Here is a 15,244-nt window from a genome sequence, read left to right as displayed (position 1 = left end):
TTTTCAAGCTAGGGCATAGTTAGTGAATTGAAGGAATTGGGTAATAATATATTTAAATATAATCATTCTTTATACTCATTCTTTCACTCCCAGGAATAGGAGGTTTTCTTGAAATATCTGTTGTAAGTTGAAAGATTTCTTTGTTAGCATGTACTCTCCTCTTAACTCATGAAAAAGATGACCAAAATATCCTCACACTAGCAATCTGTATTATGTGTAAAACTATATTATGCATAATATAGTTTATCTCACATATGGTTCTGGGCCCAACTCCAACACTGCTTATATCATAAAAAATATTGATTATAATTACATAATTCATTGGTGTACCATAGAAGGGACAACAGACTGGGATTTAGGGGATCTAACTGCACTGGTCCTAATTGTACCTCCAGATGGCTGTGTGAATGTAAGTTTATCACTTAACCTTTCTAGGGATCTTTTTTTCCTACCTCTGAAATGGGGAGTGGGAATATTGGTCCAGATTAGTAATTTTAACAGTGGCTTATTTATATGTATGTTTGTGTGTGCATTTTCTCAGCATAAATTTTTCTCTGAATAAAATTGTATATAGTACTCCCACATATAGAACAGAATAAAATAGAGCTGGTCAGCTTGAAGCTGCCCTCTATTTCATCAAACCTGTCCGATATGTATCAGCCTTTAGGTTCATTGCAACATAGTTTAAAAATCACTAGTTAGGATCTAAGGCCCCTCATCACTCTGATCTTTCATGATTCCTAGACTTGGCAGTGTTGAGACAGTAGGTCCAAATGATTCAATTAAGGTGAACATTATCTTCATTTACCAGGATGAGAGAAACCATTGACTTATTTAACAATGCCTAACATGGGGAAGATTCATCCCAACTATTTATTGTGGCAGACAGTGTCACATGTGGTGAATTAATTGTTGCAGCCCTATTTAAAAAATGATCAGAGCTCTATGTTTAATCAGCCACACACTGTGCTAGAAATGAATTTGTCCCATTAAGAAGGGGCATCAAGAAATAAAGTCTATCCCAGAGGAAGGCAGCTGGAGAAGTTACTAAATTACTCGTGTATGTTTATGTGTATAATATGTGGTGGTAGAGATGTTTGAAGTTTTTACTGCAGTGAGTTTGCGGTGGCCACATTACTTATAAGTGGCAGCACTAGGCGTAAGTTATGCTGGTCTTCCCAAGTAAGTGGCAATAAAAACTTTATAGCACCCCACACCATCATCACATATTTTATTTAAACCACTTATTTTCCTTGGACTTTGTCTCTTTTAATCCATCTCTATTTTTTCCTTCTTCTTTATGTTATTCAACATGGAAATATGGCCTCTTTGGAGTGGGTGGGGTCAAGAACATTTCAAAACGGCAGTGTGGACTCAATTTATGTTCCAGTTAGAAATTTATGCGTTGGTGTATGAAGCCCATAGTTTATCTGCTGATGGTTGTGGTCAAATATGGATTAGGAAGAATAAATTATACACCATAATTTATAATAATAAATGTGAAAGGCATTTAATACACTGAAATGGGTATAAAACTGTTAAGTATCGTTAACTGTTTTCAGTAGCTTTGCTAATTCAGTGTGCTCTTTATAGTAGGCTTGGTGAATATGCATAATCCAGCCCTCTGACATAGACAATAACTTTGGCTTTGCTTCTAGATTGAATTAATATTGGAATATAAGCTTCACTGGAGCACATATCGTGTATGTGACTCACCACAGTCCCTAGTGCCTAGAAGACTACCTGGTTCTCAGTATTTTTTGAATGAATGAACAAATGATACAATCCTTATTTTTAACAAGAAAATGCACATTTTTAGCCTGTATCACTGAGTGGGAAAAAACGTTTATCAAACTCTTGCTTGAATCCCTACCAAGCATCTTATGAATCTTTTAACCTCCTCCAAATTTAGAAGTCAGTAGCTTAAAATACATGCAGAATGGAAACCTTGCATCTGGACAGCAGTGAAATGTACCAGAATAGAAAGTTATGATACTTGGCAACCAGACACATCCATTCAGGTAGACTGGGTGATTGGGGATAAATCTAGTTTTTGATGATGGAATAAATTTAACTGAATTTCCTGATAGTACAATAGAAAATGGTCAGTAGCACTCCAGGAAGACCATCAGTATTATCCCATGAGATAACCTAAATGGGAAAAAACAAGCAAAAAATAATAACAACAACATAGAGATGGAGGGCAAATTATTTCTGTTCTAGAGTCATTATTAATTCATTTATTTTCAATTAAGTATTTATGAGTATCATTTATTAGTCCTCAGTAGAGACATTGTCTCACATTCTCTGGACATTTGATTTTTACCAGATTGAACTTTCATGTCCCTAGCTTTATCTGAATTTCTGTTCTTAACCCATCACCTTCTCTGATGTTAAAGCTTTGTGCTATTCTTTTAGATTCTCTAAGTCTTTTAAACTTTCATTCATCTATTCAGTGAGTCAACAAAATATTGTCTAATGATGTATATTACCAGGGATTGAAATTATAGTGATAAAAACATAGATAAAGCCCCATCTATCCTAGTGCCTACAGTCTAGACTTTCCTATTCCCCATGCTTAGGTGTGAACAAATGCCATGACTTTTTCATGTAAAAGTGCTTCTCTTTCCGGGCACCTGGTGGCTCAGTTGGCTAAGTGTCCGACTTTGGTCCAGGTCATGATCTCGCAATTTGTGGGTTTGAGCCCCACGTCGGACTCTGTGCTGACAGCTCAGAGCCTGGAGCCTGCTTCAGATACTGTTTTCCCCCCCTTTCTCTACCTCTCCCCCCCTCAAAAATAACATTAAAAACATTTTTTAAAAAGTGCTTCTCTTTCACCTCTTAACAACTTATTTGTACCTACTCAGCATCATTTCCTTTCCATTTTCTCCATATTTATTTGCTTTGTTTATATAAGCTAAGTCTGTAGGAAAAAAGGGATGCGATGGTTAATTTTATATGTCAACGAGACTGGGCCACAGGGTGGCCAGATATTTGGTCAAACTTTATTTTGGATATTTCTTTGAGGATATTTTTGGATGGCATTAACATTTAAATTGGTAAATTGAATAAAGCAGATTGCCCTCATCCAAACATTTGAAGCCCTGAATAGGACAGAAAGGCTGACTTACCCCCAGGTAAGAGAGAATTCTTTGTGCCTGGTGGCCGTCATTCTAGAATTTTGGCTTTTTTCCTGCCTTTACACTCAAACTAAAGCATCAGCTCTTTGGGGATTTCTAGCCTGGTGGCCTTGGGATTCAGACTGGAACTAGATCATCTGTTCCTGGGTTGCCAGGACTCATCTTGTAGATCTTGGGGCTTGCCAGCCTCCACAATCACGTGAGCCAATTCCTTGCAGAATCCTGATTAATACAAGGAGCTCCCAGGAAGAAATATCACAAGTATTCTCCCATAATCATACTTCTCAAGTTTAGTTTTCCAAAAGTAGCCTTGTTTAAAGTTTGTGCAAAATACGAGAACATAAATAAAGTCAGTATTCTAACTTTCCTGACAATCATCAGACTTTATTCATCTTTCTTACCAAACTAGAATAATGATTTTACCTAACTCATCACATAGCTTATTTGAGCTAAGCATGCCCTCATCACATGATATATTTATACCATAATTTGGACCCCTAATTAATGAATCATTTTGAAACTTTAAACTTTTTAGTGACCTCAGATACTGAAGTAATTCAGCCAGGAGGATTCTTTTTGGCCCCAATACCTTTCCCATAGACCTTCATATGAGTGGGGCTATCCCTGTTGACTGCCAATACCACTAATAAATATCAGACATTGAACACATTTCCAAATTATGGCAAAGAATAATATCATACATGTATATTTGTGTTAAAGGTAATCTGTAATTAAGCCCATGGAATCTCAGCATTAGTGAAATCCTTTATTTCTTCTCTTTTATCTTTGTTTTGGTCTGGATAAAGACCAAGTCATTTTTCATGTTGCAGTCTAGCCATGAAACAGCAGGACTATCATGCAGTGAAATCTGTAAAGTATTACTTCTACAGACTGTCAGAATATATTTAATTGAGTTGATTAAAACATGAGTGATATTTAATATGAATATTTAAAATATGCTGAGTTCGTGATATCTCTTTCTTGTCTCCTCTGCCCCCACCTTTCTACTCTCAAAGGAAGTAACTTTCCCTAGGTCATGATGAGTTAGTTAAAAATGATCCTACTGAGAAAGCATTAAACTAGACACAAAAGTGATAACATTAGCTCTTCTGGGCTATTGCACATCCCATTTCTACTTTTAATGATTCATATGTTTTCTAAACCTTTGTATAATTAATATTACTTAATAGGTATGGAAATGTTCATAGGGCATTCATCCAAGGGGATTAAATATTTTTTAATGGCTGCAATATAAAACTTTAAGCAAATGAGTTTCTCATATGATACTGTTCTGTGCGTCAAAGTAGATATTTTCAAATAGCGCACATTAAAATTTCAACTGCAGATTTCGCCTTTAATGTATGCTTCACTAGCTGCTGGGGGCTGGGAAAAATCATTACTAATTGATATGCCTTAATGACCTGAGACTTTCAAAGTTGGGTGAACACAAGAGAAACGCTAAGAGGTAGATATTTGATTCTAATTATGTCTAGTACATGCTAAAAGTAGGACCATTGTGACAGTTGTATCATTGTCAAATTGCTAGACCTCAGGTTTTCTATTAATTTGACACTATTACCAAACACTATCTCACTGAATTCATGAAAAGAAAAGTGTGGTAAAGGATAGGGCAGAGAAAAGTAGGGCTTCATGATCTCTACTTGTTATAGAAATTGCTGAATTAATAGAAAAAGAGGGTGAAAAAAATCAAACCTGAATTTGAGAAATGATATTAATTGACTTTATCCTTATTTTCCTTTATGGCCTTTGTATTATAAACTTGAAAATGGGAAGAGAAGATATTTGGAAATCCATTTAAATTGTTATTATCAACATCCTCATAAAGAATTGCATCTGTTTAGTATTTCCTGGATAATTTAGAGTTCTGGGAGAATTACTACTGGAATCTGCTTTTCCAAAACTGGAAAACATGGTGACACTTATATGGATGCATTTTTTTCTACTTACACTGATATGCTTTTTTATTTTGGTTTTCTTAAAAGGGTAGAAGAGTAGACTTTATTAGCTTTCTCTGACTTGTTGAGATATAGGGATAATTGAATATGTTTTGGAAGAAAATTAAAAGCTAGATGTTAGCTCTTCATTTCTTATGAGAACCATTCTATTACTTTCTAAATATGCCACATATTGAGCAGGAGGATTTCTGGACTTTTTCCTGGTACAATTCTGTTTCTGGAAGAAGTACATAGAATTATTTCAGATTCATCATCTGAGTAAGCTGAAGGTGTGAAGCCACATTAGAGCCTAAACACTTCCAGATCTGCTTCTCATGACCATTAAATATAAGAGCTCAAAAAGACCCACTTAATACTTTAATCCAACCTTCAAGCACGGGACAAATTTACTTGGATCTATGATTGGTCATGATTAAAATTCTGAAAGTCTTTCATTTTTGGCATCAATAATTAATAATAATTGGCCATCAAAGATAAAATTTTCAATATTTTAAGCCCTATAATTCCATTAATGAACAAATCAACTACTCTATCATTGATTAATTCAATAAAGAATTATTGAACAATATGAAAGTCACTATCCTTAAGTACCTTTATATATGGTATGGTTTCTGTTCACAAAGAGGGTTACAGTGTAGTATGAGTAATAAAACATGTACACACAAATCTAAAAAAATAAACAGGACATGATGAATATCATAATCATATAGGTATGATGCTCATATGATATATTATCTAAACTGCAATGCTTTTGAGAGTAAAAGGAGCACTATTAATCAATATACCAGTAAAACATATGTAAAACATGTACTTACTCTGCCTATGAATGATACATGCAAAAAGCTTTCAGAATTCATAAATAATTATGGAAGCCTTTGTGGAGGGTATATCATTCGAACTGAACTTTGAAGGATAGATATGAGCTTGAGAGGTAGCTGTAGGAGGAGGACATTCTAAGATGTGGGATTACTATGAACAAAGTCCTGGAGGTAGGGATGAGTGCTTAAGGAAAAGCAAGCAGTATACCTTGAATTAAGATAAAACAAAGATAGTAATTGGAATATGAAACTGAAGTAGTTAGTAAGGGACAGAATATGTGAGCCTCACAGCTTTGATTTTCATGCTAAGGGACTTAGACTTTATTTCAGTAGGCATTGTGGCCTATTGCAAATGCAGTCGTGTTACTTGAAAGGTCAGTGATCATTATTGCCTTAACTATTTAGGATTGGTTGTATTTCCTAATTAGCCTCAGCAGTAATCAAGATATTAATGGAAATCAACATGAAATGGACCCATTTGGTGGGCTAATAGATGATCTTGTTGAGATATTTAGAGCAAAGTTCATCACCATGGGGTGGAAAGCATGGGTATACACTGCATGTTGTTAAGAACAAATGTACAAAGTGTACATTATCATCTATCATTGTTGTTATTTCTAAACTTATTGGCTGGATGAGCAGGCATGCTTTTATGATGCTTTTTTTGACGTTTATTCATTTTTGAGAGACAGAGTGTGAGCGTGGGAGGGACAGAGAGAGAGAGAGAGAGAGAGAGAGAGCGAGAATCTGAAGCAGGCTCCAGGCTCTGAGGTGTCAGCACAGAGCCCAATGTGGGGCTCGAACTCCTGAACCACGAGATCATGACCTGAGCCAAAGTTGGCCGCTCAACCGACTGAGTCACTCAGGTGCCCCTTTTATTGTGCATCTTATTTGTTTTTCAATTTCATGTCTTGTACTTTGTTGTCAGGTTTTGCTTTTCTTTCTCCCAAAATTGACTTTTGTTTGGTATGGGCAAATGTAGCCTTATTTTTTTTTTATTAAGTTTTTATTTAAATTCCAGTTAGTTAACATACAGTGTAATATGAGTTTCAGGTGTAGAATTTAGTGATTCAAGGAATCAACTAATTCACAGCAAGCCCACATATACCAAAACATCCTGTCTTTGTTGGTACTTCAGAAGTAGACAATAATACTTAGGCACAAATCTAGTTGTATGGCTGGACTAACTCTGAGGGGAACAGGGAAAAACCGAAATTTGGAAAATAGATGCAGATTCAAGCCTGACCACTTGCATATCAGATTTTATATTTCTTTCTTTTTTTTTTTTTTTTTTTTTTTTTTTTTTACCAAATGCTACTTTTCATTGGGAGATATTTGACATACAATATTGTATTAGTTTGAGGTATAGTGATTTGACATTTATATGCATTGGGAAATGGTCACCATAATAAATCTAGTTACTGTCACCTTACAAAGTTCATACTATATCAGTGACTATTTCCCCATTTTGTACAATACATCCTCATGTTTTATTTATTTTATAACTGGACGTTTATACTTTTTAATCCTCATCACCTCTTTTTTTGCCTTTACCCAAAATTTCTCCCCTCTGGCAACCACCAGTCTGTTTTATGTATCTATAAATCTGGGTTTTGTTTTGTTCATTTGTTTTGATTTGTTAATTTCACATATAAGTGAAATCATATGATATTTCTCTCTCTGTGTCTGACTCATTTAACTTAGAATAATACCCTCTAGGTCCATACATGCTGCAAATGGCAAGATATCATTCTTTTTGTGGCTGAGTAGTAGTCCATTGTGTGTGTGTGTGTGTGTGTGTGTGTGTGTGTGTGTGTGTGTGAGAGACACATCTTCTTTATCCATTCATCTATGAACAGACACTTGGGTTGCTTTAATATCTTGGCTATTAATGTAAATAATGCTGCAGTGAATATAGGGGGTGCATATATCTTTTTTAATTAGTGCTTTCATTTTCTTTGGGTAAATACCTGTAGTGAGATCACTAGATCATATAGCATTGGTAATTTTGGAGGAACCCCCATACTGTTTCCTACAATGGCTGCATCAATTTACATTCCCAATGACTGTGAAGGAGGGTTCCCTTTTTTTCTCCACATCCTTGGCAACAGTTGTTATTTCTTGTCTTTTTGATACTGGCCATTCAAAAAGGTGTGAGGTAGTATCTCATTGTGGTTTCAATTCACATTTCCTCAATGATTAATGATGTTGAATATCTTTTCACCTGTTGGCCATCTGTATGTCGTCTTTGAGAAAATTTCTATTTAGATCTAAGGCAAATGCTTTATTGGGGAGTGTAATCTCAGGGAAAATGAGTGAGGGAAAAGGTGAATGAGACAAGGAAAGAGGGAAAGCCAATACAAGGGTTAAACTGGTCAGCATTTGATATAAGAGCTTGCTCAAGTTCATGGGATTCTCTTATGAGAATCTGTATAAATAAATACTTCTCTTTATAGTAGGTCTAGGGACAGAAAGAGAAATAATTTATTCTCCGGCACCCATTTCCCATTACTCAAAGTTAAGCCCATGGCCTTTATTCCTCCTGCACTTTGAAGTTGTATTCTAAGAAGGTCCCTGGTTTCTCATACCCTGACAAAAATAGTGAAGCCCCAGAAAAAAAATGGATAGATGCTATCAGGTTTGCCCATATGTAATGGAATAGAATATAGTGTGAGATCAGACTGTGAGTTATTTATGTCTAATTCTTGATTGCCTTACTGGTTTCTTAATTTGTGTTTTCTCAAGGTCTCTCAGTGTAAAGTGTTACCATAGGTTAAAGAGTGTAGTGGGTATAGAGTTTTGTTTCTATGGCATAGCTACAGGTGTTGGAAGTGCTAATTCTTTATGACAATTCTTTTGTAAAGTATGAACGATTTTGATAGTGATTTGGAGATTTACTTTGCAGTTTATTTTGTGTTTGCGTTATTTAACATCCAGATTTCTGGGTGTTTGCTTTCCACTGGGCTCTATTTTTTTTTCTTTTCCCACTGCTTTGACAATGTTTCTCTGTATTTCCTTTCTGTTATTTCTCTTTCCTCCACATCCACTTGATTCTTCTCCTCCTGCTTTCTCTTCTTTTCCTCTTAATTTCTTCTATTCATTGTCCTTACCATTATTTCCCACTTTTCCCCTTATAAGTTTTCTGCTCTCTACCTTTTAAAAAATGTGGTTTTTTTTCCCTCCACTTCTCTTTTGACTTAGTTTTTCTTGACTCCTTAAGAGAGATTAGGCTAGGAGGAAGACCCTGTGGTAATTTATTTTAAGACGAGGGTAGCTCTGAAATACAAAGCCATGAAATTAACAGAAAGAAATGTAGTTTTCTGAACAAAAATTTGTAGAAAAGCAAAAGAAATTAAACTGGGTTAAGGTTAAATAACTTATTTCTATCATACAAAATTGCTGTTGCTTTCTGCCTAAAGAAATAAATGCCCACACTTTTAACCTTTAGGATTTTGTAAACCTTTATGTATAGTTGGAGGCTTAAAGTGATTTAGCTTCCTTGTACCTATCACTCCCCATATCCTACCACACAGACACATGTGCACACACACACACGTGTGCACATCATATTTATTTTGTGACTGAACATAGTTCCATCACAAATGGATTGCATACAAATTTTATAATTCATTGCCTACTGAGAGAAGATGCTCTTGCATACTGCTTAAGGGAAAGTGTGAGTCACTAAGCCCACAGGCATGCAAAATCGAGTACTTGCTTTCCAAAGTTAGAAAATGGATTGATATTCAGATGATTTTGCCTTGGCTTATTGTAACCATTTCCAATGAGGGAAGAATTCTAGAAAGCTTCCTTTGCTCTGTTATATTATTGGGTGATGAAAAGAAATGTTCAGATTATGTTTTGGAATGTTCAGAGTGCCAGAAGATTGATTTTTTAGGAAACAGTTCTGTTGCAGTACAGCATATAACAAGAAAAGTACACAAAACATAAGTATATAGCTCCATGAATTTTCAGAATGTAACCACTACTCAGATCAAGAAACAGAACATCTCTGGCACCCCAGAATGCGACGCATTTTCCCTACACCTCAAGGTAGCCACAAGCTTGACTTCCTGAGTTCTAATTCCATAGATAAGATTTACTTGTTTTTAAACTTTATATAAATATAAAATATGTATACAATATGTACTGTTTGTTCAATAGTGTGAGATCCATTCATCTTACAGTAGGTAGCAGTGGTTTATTTATATTGTATATAAACCTAATTGTGGAATTGCTGGGTCATAAAAATGCCTATTTTCAGCTTATAAAGACATTGCCAAAAATTTGCCAAAATGGTCGTGTAATTTATATTTCTACAAGCATGTATGAGAATTCCAGTTGCTCTACGTTCTCTACAATATTTGGTATTTACAGTCCTTAATTTAAAAAAAATGATAATATATATCACATAATTAAGCATTTTAACAATTTCTAAGTGTACAATTCAGTGGCATTAAGTACATTCACATTGTTTTGAAAACATCACCAGTATCCATATCTGGAAGATTTTCATTATCACAAATTGAAAGTCTGTACTTATGAAATGATAACTTCATAATCCCCTCTTCTCCTACCTCCTGGTAACCACTATTTTACTTTCTGTCTATATTAATTTGATACCTCTTGTAAGTGGAATCATAGAATATTTGTCCTTTTGTGTCTGGCTTATTTCACTTAGCATAATGTGTTTAAGGTTCATTCACACTGTAACATATATCAGAATTTCATTCCATTTTAAAGATTTATTCCTATTTATTATTTATTTTATTTATTTTTATTATATGAAATTTATTGTCAAATTAGTTTCCATACAACACCTAGTGCTCATCCCAAAAGATGCCCTCTTCAATGCCCATCACCTACCCTCAGTTTGTTCTCCCACCCCCCATCAACCCTCAGTTTGTTCTCAGTTTTTAAGAGTCTCTTATGCTTTGGCTCTCTCTCCCACTCTAACCTCTGTTTTTTCTTTTTTTTCCTTCCCCTCCCCCATGGGTTTCTGTTAAGTTTCTCAGGATCCACATAAGAGTGAAAACATATGGTATCTGTCTTTCTCTGTATGGCTTATTTCACTTAGTATCACACTCTCCAGTTCCATCCACGTTGCTACAAAGGGCCATATGTCATTCTTTCTCATTGCCACGTAGTACTCCATTGTGTATACAAACCACAATTTCTTTATCAATTCATCAGATTTATTCCTTTTTTATATTCCACTGTAGGTGTATACTACATTTTGTTTACCCATTTTTTGTAAATGGACATTTGGGTTGTTTCTACCTTTTGACTATGTGAATAATGCTGCTATGATGAACATGGGTGTACAAATACCTGTTTGAGTCCTTGCTTTCAATTCCTGTGGGTATATACCTAGAAGTGGAGTTTGCTGGATCATATGGTAATTCTATTTTTAATTTTTTGAGATGTTATCATAGTAGTCTTTTAGTTATAGCCATTTTGATATATGTATGTAATGCTATCTCTGGGATTTTAATTTGATTTTCCCTGGTAACTAATTAATATGAGTATCTTTCATCTCTTTACTTGTAATTTTTATGCCCACTTTCTATTGCACTATCTTTTGCATACTGCTTTGTAGGAGGTTTTATATATTCTGAATATGAATCTTTAATAGAATAAATGAATTGCAGATATTTCTTTACACACCATGGATTGCATTTTCACTCTCTTAATGACATTTTTTTGGTGAACAAATGATTTTAAAATAGTCCAGTTTATCTTTCCTATATGGCTGATGCTTTAAAATTTTTCCTATTTAGAATATATTTGAACCTAAAGCTAATGAAGATACTGTGCTATGTTATATTCTAAAGACTTTGTTATTTTACCTTTCAGATTTGTATGTACAATCTATCTAGAATTATTTTTTGTATATAGTATGAAATAGAAGTCAGTACTTTTTTCATATATGTGACCAAATGATCCCTTCCACTTGTTTGGGAAAAAAAAAACAACCCAGCATTTATCCAGTTCATTACATGTCATCTTGCCTTTGACATAAATCAAATCCTTTATATATGTGGATCTGTTTCTGAGACTTCTTTGATTTTTGTATTTGTCTGCCTTTATATAAAACCCTTTGTTTTAAATATAGTAGTTTAATAAGTCTTAATATCTTCTAATATAAGCCCTCCAATTTTGATTATCTTTTAAGATTGTCTCAGTTATTCTTTACCTGTTGCATTTCTATGAAACTGTTAGAATCAACTTACAAATTTTCAAAACCAAAAAACCTGCTAGGCTTTGATTGGGATTTCATTTAAATTATAACTTCTTTTTCACAGAATTGTTGTGTTTACAATGTTCTCTTCCAGTCCATTACTGTGGTATATCCTTCCTTTTCTTTAGGGTTCTTTGATATCTGTCAATATTGGCATGTGATTTTCTGTGTTGAAGTATTGTGAATACATTTCCTCAGATTTATTGCTAGGTATTTGATGTTTTTACAGTTTTATACATGTTACCTATTTTTTAAAAAAAATTATAAGAGGAGAATGGTATCTTTATAAAAAAATATATTTTCTAATGACAATTCTGTAGAAGTATAATTTTTTTTAAGTTTATTTATTTTTGGGTCGGGAGGCAGGGGGAAGGGAAAGAGACAGAGAATCCCAAGCAGGCTCCATGTAGTCAATGCAGAGCTTGATCTCATGAACCATAAGATCATGACCTGAGTCAAAAACCAAGAGTTGGATGCTCAGCTTACTGAGCCACCCAGGCACCCTAGAAGTATGTTTTCAAAAATATATATTGACCTTGTATTCTGCGAATAGACTACATTCATTTATTAATTCTAATTTTCTATCTAAAGGTTATTTTGGATTTTCTATGTACCCAATCATGTCACCTGAAAATATTAACTACATGTATTATATATTACTTATTGTATTGGCTAGGACCTCCAGCATAATGTTGCATATATTTGGTGATGATAGGATCCTTGTCTTGTTCCCAATTTCAGTTTAAAAACTTTCAATATATTACTATTAAATATAAATCTTGCTATATTTTGGATATACTATCAAATGTTTAAATTCCCTTCTATCCCTTTGTTAAATGTTGTTTTTATTATCATTGTTAATGGATGATGAATGGTATAAAATACTTTTTCATCATCTACTGACATGATCACATGATTTTTCTTCTTTTGTTACAGAGATAAGTTGTTTGGTTTTTAGTTCTAACTACCCAAGTTTTGGGGGATGGTGGCAATTTATCTTACTATATTATCTTTAAATTCCTTGGATTCAATTTGTTAATATTTTCTTTAGATCATTGACATATGTGCTCATGAGAAAGAATGCCATATATTTTTTTATTTCTGTTAAAGTCCTTTTCAGGTTTTAGTACCTTTAGTTATGGTTGCCTCATAAGACTAGTTGGGAAGTATTTTTTATTTCATCATTAGAAATATTTAAGAATAATTGAGATTTTTTATTAAATATTTGGAAGAATTTATTGTTTAATTCATTTCTTCCTGGAGGTTTTTTATTTGTTGAATTTTAATTACAGACTTAATTTCCTTAATAGTTATTAAGCTAATCAAATATTTATTTATCTATGTCCCAATATTGGTAAGTTTTTAAAATTGTTTATTTAATGTAAATTTTCATAAATTTTGAGAAAAAAATTTTGTCAGTGTTTTTCATTATACCCTTATAAAATTTATTTTTAATTGCATAATAAATTACCCACAAAGTTAGTATCCTAAAACACACATACGTATGATTTCACATTGTTTCAGAAGGTCACAGATCTGGGAGCAGTATATTGGGTGTTTCTGAATCAAAGTCTCTTCATGAGGTTGTAGTCAAGGTGTCAGGTGGGTCTGTAGTCATATGAAGGCTTTACCATGGCTGAAGGATCTACTTCCAAGATGTCTCACATGACTATTCACAGGAAGTATCATTTGCTCATTGGCTTTTGGGTGGAGGCCCCAGTTCCTAGCTTCTCCAGAGGTGACTTGGCATCTGTCTTCCTTCAGAGCAAATAACCCAAAAGAGAGAACAATCAAGAAGCTGAAGCACCTTTATAATTTACTCTCCAAAATTGCACACCATCACTTCTTATTCTATTTGGTAAATGTAAGTGGCAAAGTCCAGTCCATACTCAAGCAGACAAGAGAATTTGGATCTACCTCTTAAAAGGAAAAGTATCAAAGAATTTGTGGGCATTTTAAAACCACCACAACACTTTTGTTAGTTTTTTTCATATCCACAGGATCTGATATTGGTTATTTGCACCTTCTTACTTCTTTTTAAACATCTTATTAGGGTTTATCTATTTTATTAGTCTTTTCAAAAATTCACTTTTGGTTTACTGATGTTCTCCCTTATGTTTGTTTTCTATTTTATTAAAATCTGCTCTTTGTTATTTCCTTCCTCCTACTTTGCATTTATGTTGCTATTATTTTACCTTCTTTTTGAGATAGATAACTGAAATGATTTTTAGGCATCCTTCTTTCTAATATAATATTTTGAGATTATAAATATCTCCATAAGCATATATTTAAAGGTATTCTGTAAGATTTGATATATTCACTATTATTTAGTTCAAGATATTTCATTTCTCATTCTTATTCCTTCTTTTTGGTCCATGGGATATTTAAACATATATATATATTTTTTTTACTTTTTAAGATATTTGATGATTTTCTAGTTATAATTGTTGTTTATTTCCAGCTTAATTATACTGTGGTCAGAGAACACATGATTTCAGTAATTTGAAAAATGTTGAGATTTGTGATAAGATGCATCTTTTAAATTTTGGTTAATGTTCCATTTACGTTTGAGTAGAATTAATGTTTTCCAATTGCTATGTGTAGCCCTTGTTAAAATGTCATTTAGATTAAGTTTGTCAATCACATTATTCACATCTTATACAGTATTACTGATTTTATATGTGACTATTTTATTTAAGTTAAAATATTTGTGATTATGGATTTAAAAAATTTTTATGCCTATTATTTTTTGTTCTGTATATTTTTATTTTATATTAAGTACTAACATTTTGGGATTGTTAGTACATACATTTTTGATGTATGGGGCCTTTATCATTATAAAGTATCTTTATTTACAACATTTCTCTTAGTATGGCCTAAAACTTATCTAAAACATTGTTTTAGTATTCAGAAAGTTTTTTCATTTCACTTTCATTTTTAAAAGACATTTTCACTAAGTATACACCCCTAGGTTAACAGTTTCATTCTATTATCTTCTGCTTTACCTTTTTTAAAATAAGGCAGTTATAAATCATATTGTTGGTCCTTTGAAATCTATATGTTTTTTAT

Source organism: Leopardus geoffroyi, chromosome X, assembly GCF_018350155.1.
Source record: "Leopardus geoffroyi isolate Oge1 chromosome X, O.geoffroyi_Oge1_pat1.0, whole genome shotgun sequence".
Taxonomy (NCBI): domain Eukaryota; kingdom Metazoa; phylum Chordata; class Mammalia; order Carnivora; family Felidae; genus Leopardus; species Leopardus geoffroyi.
This window is presented reverse-complemented; position numbering follows the sequence as displayed.